General features: G+C 29.4%; 2 long non-coding RNA genes across 3 annotated transcripts; both read right to left on the bottom strand.

Annotated features, from left to right (window-relative positions):
• Positions 1 to 2,607: 2,607 nt before the first annotated feature.
• LOC110229628 lies at positions 2,608 to 3,181 on the bottom strand. Of its 2 annotated transcripts, none has more exons than XR_002333002.1 (2): positions 3,006 to 3,181; positions 2,608 to 2,913 (listed from the first exon to the last, which is right to left on the bottom strand). It is a non-coding gene; the product is annotated as an uncharacterized LOC110229628 (long non-coding RNA). The 2 variants fall into 2 exon arrangements; XR_002333001.1 differs by having other exon boundaries at positions 2,608 to 2,888.
• A 4,208-nt stretch (positions 3,182 to 7,389) lies between these two features.
• On the bottom strand, positions 7,390 to 8,098 carry LOC9319807. The gene is made up of 2 exons (XR_002333692.1): positions 8,057 to 8,098; positions 7,390 to 7,703 (listed from the first exon to the last, which is right to left on the bottom strand). It is a non-coding gene; the product is annotated as an uncharacterized LOC9319807 (long non-coding RNA).
• Between the last annotated feature and the right edge of the window lie 419 nt (positions 8,099 to 8,517).

The raw sequence follows: 8,517 nt of genomic DNA, 5'->3' as shown, positions 1-8,517 counted from the left end.
ATTTTATAAGGAGATACAATTTAAAAAATATTTTTTATACTAACTTTAAAAATAAATCATCCCGCGGTGTAGCGCGGGTTAAAATCTAGTTATTAAGTTATTGTCGCAGTTGCGCTCTATGGTCTCTTAGACAGTTTTAATGGAAGTGAAGATTAGAGAAATAATTAGTATACCTTAAAAGAAAATTTGAATATTTAGTTACAATAATTGATTGTTATTTTTTATTTTATTTTTGAATGGATGTAAAATTTATTCAACATTTATTTTAAAATATATTATATGCAACTTTTGAGAGATTTTAATGGAAAGAACTAAGTGAATAGTTTGGAAATAAAATGAGCAACAAATCGGTGACTAACATCTTGAGCCAAACCAGGCGCGGTTCAAACATGTTTGATTGTTTTAACAAACGCAATTGATAAACTACTAAAGTACATCAAAGTTTTCGTCGAGTTTTCGTCGAAAAGTTTACTAAAACAACTGCATAATCTCGTTCTCGTATCAAGAATGGCTGAATTATAAAAGGAACGGATATAGTAGTAGTAATGGATAATGGCTAATAAATGATACTCTCTCCGTTTCATAAAGAGTGTCGTTTTAAGGTTTTATTTTTGTTTCACAAAGAGTGTCGTTTTAGGTTTTCAATGCAAAATTTAATGATTTTTTATGTTTTATGACCATTAGTATTCTGCAGATTGTTTTACTATTGGGCAGATTATGTTTAGGTATATAGTTAATAATGTTTTTGTTTAGAAAAAAACAAAAAATTTAATGTTTTCTTAATTTGTGTGCAAAACTCTAAAATGACACTCTTTGTGAAACAGAGGGAGTAATAAAGAGTGGGGAAGGATGAGAAGAAAAATGTAACATGGGAGAAGGTTTTACATGGGAAATTGGCACGTGAATTTGTTTCAAACAATATCAACTAGACCCACATGCTTCCTTTTTTTTTTCCGTATATTACACAAATTTTCTCAACTAAACTTTAATACATTCGTAAATTACACAAATATACGATTAACATTTTTGAATTATTCAAATTTTACCCAATCAAGTTCATTTCACCTGAAACTTTTCTCTTATCTATAAACTACACAAACTTACAAATTATATTTTTAAATTAAGTTCTAAATATTTTTTGAAATATGTTAATTAAATCCGAGATATTTTTCAAAAAAAAATACTTAAACCAACAATATCAATTGGTGTCAATTTCAATTTGAACCGAAAAATTTTAGACGATAGTTACACTTACACATTAACTAGATCCTGACCCGCACGTATGTACGGGATTTTATATTTTAAGAAATTGTTATAATAAATTATAATTCGATTTAGATTATTTTGTTGTTTTGTGATACATATTGTACGGTATATATTATAATGTAAACATAAAAAATGTATCTTTTTTATAATACAATAGCTAAAGTAGTGATTCATGAGATAAAGTTTGGAGTTTGAAACTAAAGAGTAGAGAAAAATAGTATTAGATGTAAATATATTATAGGTTAGATTGATGTAAAGTAGTGCTATATAAAATTTTTTATTTTATGTATCAAAGTAATAGTTCGATTATTTTCGACTATCGATACTTTAAAAGGCTTGTTGTCAATGATGAAACACATTTTAATTTTATAAGTGTTGAACTATCGGATATGTGAACATCAGTGTTTGTTACTATGTTAAAACTTTTAAACGTAGTGATCCATTTTTTTAGTAAATGTATTTTGGGTTAGATTTTATGGGCTTGTAGTAAAGCCATTTATTTGGCCTATTTCGAATTTGTAAATATTTGTGTAATTATGATAAATATTTGGTTACTATTTAAAATTCGTTTGCAAAGCTAAACATACATACAAATATAGTTTCCTTGGCATAACATTAGTGATGTATTCTTAACACTCGTACACCAAAATGAACGTTTGTTACCTTTCTTCACAATTTAATTCTCAACTTTTGGCCCTTTATATGCAATCTTGCATTCTTGCTACATTTTAAACAGCAAAAATAATACCAAGAATAGTCCACATGAATTCTGTTGATTTTACACATAATCTTATTTAAAACCACTATTTAAAAAATCCTACAACTATTTCAGAAAGTTCAGACATTGTTTCCGAAGGAATCGATTGAAATACTACTTTTTCAACACTTGCATTTTCTTTGGGATATCTTCTTGGATATCCAAAGCTAATCCATCTTTAGGCAGTCTAATATGTTACAATAAAAAAAATAGTTAATTATAATTCTGTCAAAAACAATTATACTATCTATACTATGAATCGATTATTATTACATATGTGGAGATAAACTCTCTAACCACAAGATAACTGTCAAAGGAGTTTGATTGATATATTTCACCTGCAAATATATTAAAGAGTAAAAAAAATATCTATACATTTTAAATTGGGCTACCTTTCCATGTAAAGGTTCACCACTACAATAGAAAATCCTTATTGTTTTTAAACATCATAACAGTTAATAGTGTAGAGTGTAGGCTTGTTAGAAATGTCACAAGTTTTTATTTTACCAATACTTTTTACATGACCGAATAAGTCTGAAAAATAAAATAAAATTATAAGTTATGTTAGTAATTGAATAAGCTTCTATCAAAACATTTACATAGTTATAATTTATATAATTACCAATCAAGAAATTATCGTTCAACCCTTCCTCATTCAAGATATATATCATCAAAGGTAGTAAAATCAAAATACATATCATCTAAGATTGAAGCACAAGGACTTCTAGGTTTTGTTCATGAGAGATATTTTGTAGGCATGTTTGGTTGCCCGATACTTTTCCATAGCTGTTGATAGTGTGAAGTTTTCGATAATTCACCATTCTCCAGTTCGAATAGAACCTCTTTAGCTTACAAAAGTTGCTTTCTGAAAGATGCATGAATCAAAGTACCTTAGAAATGTTAAAATATAATTTGTTAGAAAGAAAACATTAAGATATAAAGCCATGTAAACAAATAACTATATGTGAATCTATTTGCTTACATATTCATTGGCGAGAATCATGTCCATGGTCTCTCCAGTATACTGAGTCCACGAATGCAATATCTTAACTTGAATCCCCCATTGGGTTTTGAAAGGTTCAACATGAGCAAGGCTTGTGAAGTCAAGATTTGCAGCCATCTTTGAAAATGAGAACAATAAAGCAATAGAAAGGAAAATAAGAGATGAGTACTGAGCGATGATAAACATGCAAACAAACCCTATATTTATAGGGTCAAGAGAGTCAGCTAATATATTTTAGGGTTAATGCATTTAAAGAAAAATAATTGATAGAAGATTTTTGAAAAAATTCCGTAGAATATGCTTCATTTTTAAGGATAGCAATCTTTAGGTAAGATTATTTTGAAGCATATATGATTTATTTCGATTATATATTTTATGGAAAACTACCGTAAAATTTATAGATTACGTGAACTAATTTGTAAAGCCAAATATTTGGAAATTTATAAAAAGATTAATCGCACATGCTAATATTCGAAATTATCCATAAAAACGTAGATTACGTAAAATAATTAATGATTTGATCTATTTTTTCCTAAAAATTCAAAATTTAAACTTTTATAATTGTTTAAAGGATCTTACTTAAATGATACTATTCGAAACAACCCATCAAATGTGGAGAATACATAAGCTAATTAATTTTGTAATTAGTTTATTTCCTAAAATAATTGATTTAGTTTCATTTTTATATGAAAATTGGTTTAATTCGGATGGATAGCTACTATCAAAATCCGCTCCATGACCCAAATAACTCAGTCCAAGATCTGTGTGTATTGGGCTGAAGAAGTTGAAGTTCATATGATCAGCATCATGAGCTTTGATTTAAATATTTTGATGTTAGGTTGTTTCTAATAGGGAACTAATATCCAAAATTTGTGATTGCAATTTCAACAATCATGAAGGAAAGATTATGGTTTTTTGGTTTTAACTGGAAAGCTGTTTGTATTTTAGGATTTATATACGTAAAATGCTCTTTCTATTATAATATTAAAATAATGAAAATATCAAGTTGTAAAGATTCACGTGTTACAAACGTATCATGATGCTTTATAATGTATGGGCTTGTAATGGAAATCAATGTTTAAAATATATTTGGCCCGATATAAATTGAATCAGATAAGCATAATGGCCTTATATTAATATACGGTCTATTTATTATTGGTAGTGTCGGGTAAAAAAACGGCTTCAAACGGGTATGAAGGATCCGCGCGTTTTTGTTCGGGTCAACAAATAAAATTGACCATTTTACCCTTTTGCGATTCTTTTTTTTCCTTCTTCATATTCAATTTTTCCAATGGCATTTTCTGTAATATTCTACCATTTATAAGGTTATTTAATTTTTAGTGATTCTCAATTAATAGTATAGATAAATCCTAATATCTCAAAAACATGGATAGTTTAAAAATGTAAAATATAAGCTAGTGTAATTTACATATGAAGAATAAAGTTACGGTGGATTAAGTTTTAGTGGAGAAAGTTTATGTAAGTCTATGGAAATAAGGTACGTTCATCTTTTTTTTTTTTTTTTTTTGGTAAGCGGTACGTTCTTTTTTTTCCTAAGGTGTTTTCTCCCCTTCTTTTTTTTTTCTCCTGTTTACTTATATTTCGTTCAAGATAAAGCAAAAAAATTGTTGTAAAAGGAAAAGAAAACAAATTGTAGGATATTTTGTCACACACAGAAAGGTTAAATGTAGATTCAGCTAAACAAACAAATTAGATCACCAAAGGATGATGGGAAAAAGATGATAGACTTATAGCTAGATTAGATGATCATTCTAGAAGAGTGCGTGGAGTCGGGCTAACTTATACTCATACGTGACATGATGTGGTTTAGTAGGACCGGTCCAGTGTTTTGTGATGCCCCTTGTTTGAAAAATTGTTAAGCGCTAGTCGGGCGCTAGGTATGAACATAGCGATTAATCGAAAAATCAGATTAAAATCGGAGATTAATCGGGGATTCGTTTTAGGGTTATTTTAATATTTTTATTGCAATAAACACATAAAACTATATTTTGAAATAAATTTTTATGAATTTTATTAGAAATTTATGATTTTTATTAAAACTTGAACACAAGTTATTGTAAACATCACAAACGCCCAATTTAAATGATTGAATAAAAAAAATCAAATAAAAATTTATACTTGCAATCTAAAAATAATCGAGATATGTAAAATTAGGCGGGGAGTAATCGGATTATGCGGAAAGTAATCGGATTAGGCGGAAAGTAATCGGGTAACTGATTTCTTTAAGGGATTAGTCATTAATCGAGGCCGATAGGGTAGGCCTAGCGATTAAGCGGGGAGTAATCGGGCTAGGCGGGATTTTTAGAACAGGAGTGATGCCTAAAGCTCACTCAAAATTTGATGCCCATTTTACTAAAGGAAAAACAAAAAAAATTCTAAAAATTTGCGTAGATCTGGATTCAAACTTGCCACATTCGAGCTTATGAAGAAAAAAAATACCACTGCACGACAAAATGTTTTTGTAATTATGATGTTCCTAAAACTTAAAATATATTTTGCTGTCTAAAGCACCTGCTAACTGTGCTTTACGTCTGGGCCGGTCCTGCGGTTTAGTATAAGAACTAGAAATACATTCATATTTCGAAAAGAAAAAAAGCCAAGAGGCATGTTCTCGTCTAGTGCATACGGTCACCCAAAACTTGACCCATACCAGTTAAGATTAATTTGAAAACCGGCAGCCATGCAACCCGAGAGACATTAAACCGGTTAAAGAAGCAAATTTCCTTATCTAGCTCTTTGAGAACAAGATTTGGCACCAAAGAGAGTATCTAAACCAAATAAGCTCCTAGAAGACTTGAAACACACATACTGAACTAGAATATCTCAAGATACAAAGGATCGTATTTACTATTTATAGCCGTGTTCACACCTTAGCTTTAGACCCCCAACGGTTACCTATTTTTTGCCAAAAGTTGAAACCAACGAATCTCCCTTCAAATCAAATCCTAATGGCTAGGTCTTTTTATTTAATCGCATAATTGTTTCTTTCTTTGTTTTATTTACACCGTTAAATTTCTACCCTCTCACTAGCATCCAGTTTCAGTACTTAGCCGTGATGGAGTTTCCTTTGACGGAGTTTACTAGCTAGTGCAAAACTGACGGTTTTGACACATGGAGGATATAATGCGGCAGATTCTTGACTCATGAGAAGCCACGTGAACTCTTAGGCGATCTTTTTCGAAGCCGTGGAGGAGAACGAATCGTGTCGAGGCATTTTGCGGGATGCTTAAACATGTTTCTTTATGAGACGCTTAGTTGTGACTTATGAAGCTTTTTGTGTTTGTTTTTATCTTTTGTTTAATAGTTTATGTAATGTGTAATATCATGTTAGTCATTGGTAGCTTAGTGGTATATATTATCAGCTGGTGAAATCACAGAGTACGTTTCTCACTGACGTTTCCTAAAGCGGTTGATTACCGTGTTAATGAGATCTTAAGGAGTTTTTAAAGTCTGGCTTAAGGTTTCTCTATCCCATATATCAGAATTAGTATCATTCTAAGTTTGAGAATACTTATTTAAGCCTTTACGGATTCTGTTACTCTTTATTGGGGTGTGTTAACATTCCTTACGTGTGGGATTGTCTCTTCCCTTTTGTGGGATTGTACATATTCTTTTCGTGGGTTAAGCAATAAGCAACTAAATAATCTCTCTAAATTGACGAAAAAAACAGAAAAGAAAAAAATAGTTAGTTAAATATTGTTTGTTCTAGTGTATTTTTCGACATCTATAGTTTTTTTTTGTTTTTTTTAAATGGCTTAAACCAGAAAGACATTTGTAGTTGTAAAAACTAAAAAGATTAAAAAATAAAAAAAAAATAAAAATAAAAATAAAAACTAAAAAGATTTTATGATATTAGTACTCAATAAATAATAATAAGAAAGAGCCAAAAAGAGAAGTGACTGTGAAGAAGTCAAGTGGAGGTGTTGCAAACAAACATATAGGATCCGAATAGTAACAGCGTTTTTTGCTGTGCGGGGAAAGCGGTATTATAGTGCGGTACGGTTCAACTGCGGTACGTGCGGGAGAAAAGTATTTGCGGGACAAGTGCGGTTTGTACAAAATAAGCGGTACGGAATAATGTTTGATTGGTGAAAAAACTATTTGCGGTACACAATAAAATGTTTGAATGATAAAAAAAGTAACAAGCGGTACGCATTACCGATTATAGATAAATATGTTAGAAATAAATATACTAATATTATTAGTGTTTTTTTGATAACAAAGAAACATTTTCATATATTTGTGAACTTTAAATATTGATGATCAATAAAAAATAATTTGGCATAATTATTGCTAAAAATTTTAATCATAAAAAGCACAACACTATAAAAAAATACTATTATTGGTTTGAACCTAATTGTTCTCGCATATATTCGTTATTCCGTAAAACACCAGTTATAATTTCTAGCAGTTGTAGCTTATTTTCATCGGTGCTTTCAGCTATGTCAATAAAATACTTACGCCATAATGCTTGCTCCTTAAGTGTACTTATGCATGTCCAGTAAAATCTAGTATATTTAGGAAGGTCTAGCGCAATGAATATCTCTTCCGCCTTTTTAAATTCATCGTAATCATCTTGGATCTGTATTGTTGTTTCAGTGGAAGCAGTTGAAATTTCGATTGGATGAGTTGAACCTGTTCGGCTGGAAGACATATCTACATTAAATAAATCCAACGATTACTCTGCAATTTTATAAATAAATTAGATATAAGTATTTTATTTTTTTAGTAAAAATTTTAAATATATATATATATATATATATACTTGTTGTTCGATATATATTTAACAAAGACAATACTATATTTATAAGTATTGAAACATTTTTAAGTAAAAACATGTAATATTAGTCTATTTTTAGTTTCATGAAGTTTAAAAATTATTATTATAATAGGTTATAAGTAAGCTAATATTATTGGAAAAAAATTATGAAAAAATATTTCACATTTACATTCACGTCCATGGTTTTTGATGTGATTATAAAAAAATTATAAAATAAATACAATATTACCTGAAATATTAGGAAAGGAAAGATGCTGTAAAAAAAAAAAAAAAAAAAAAAAAGAGAGAGGTAGGTCACGATGGATGGAAGGAAAAAAATCTTTAGATATGTTTAGCTGGATAGAAAATGTAACATATATATAGGCTATTTTTAATAATTAAATATTACATATTTTTACTTCTATCCATTATCTGTTTGTGTTTTTAAAAAAACCACTGGGTACAGACTTGAAATGCGGTCCACCCTTTAATCTGTTGGAGAAACCGCAAATTTTTTTTTTTTTTTTTCGAAAAACGCAAATTTCCAAAAAAAATTATGATTGGTAAAATCATTGCGTTTTTGATAAAAAAAAAGTGGGGAAAACCGCTTTTTGTGTGTCACCAATCACTACCATAGATTGGCTCCAGCTGTTTCTCAGTTCTCTAACATTTAATTTCGTTTTTTTGTTTTTTGCTAAAACTAGATATCGT

This window comes from Arabidopsis lyrata (genome assembly GCF_000004255.2).
Source record: "Arabidopsis lyrata subsp. lyrata unplaced genomic scaffold ARALYscaffold_3, whole genome shotgun sequence".
In the NCBI taxonomy this organism is placed as follows: domain Eukaryota; kingdom Viridiplantae; phylum Streptophyta; class Magnoliopsida; order Brassicales; family Brassicaceae; genus Arabidopsis; species Arabidopsis lyrata.
This window is presented reverse-complemented; position numbering and strand designations above follow the sequence as displayed.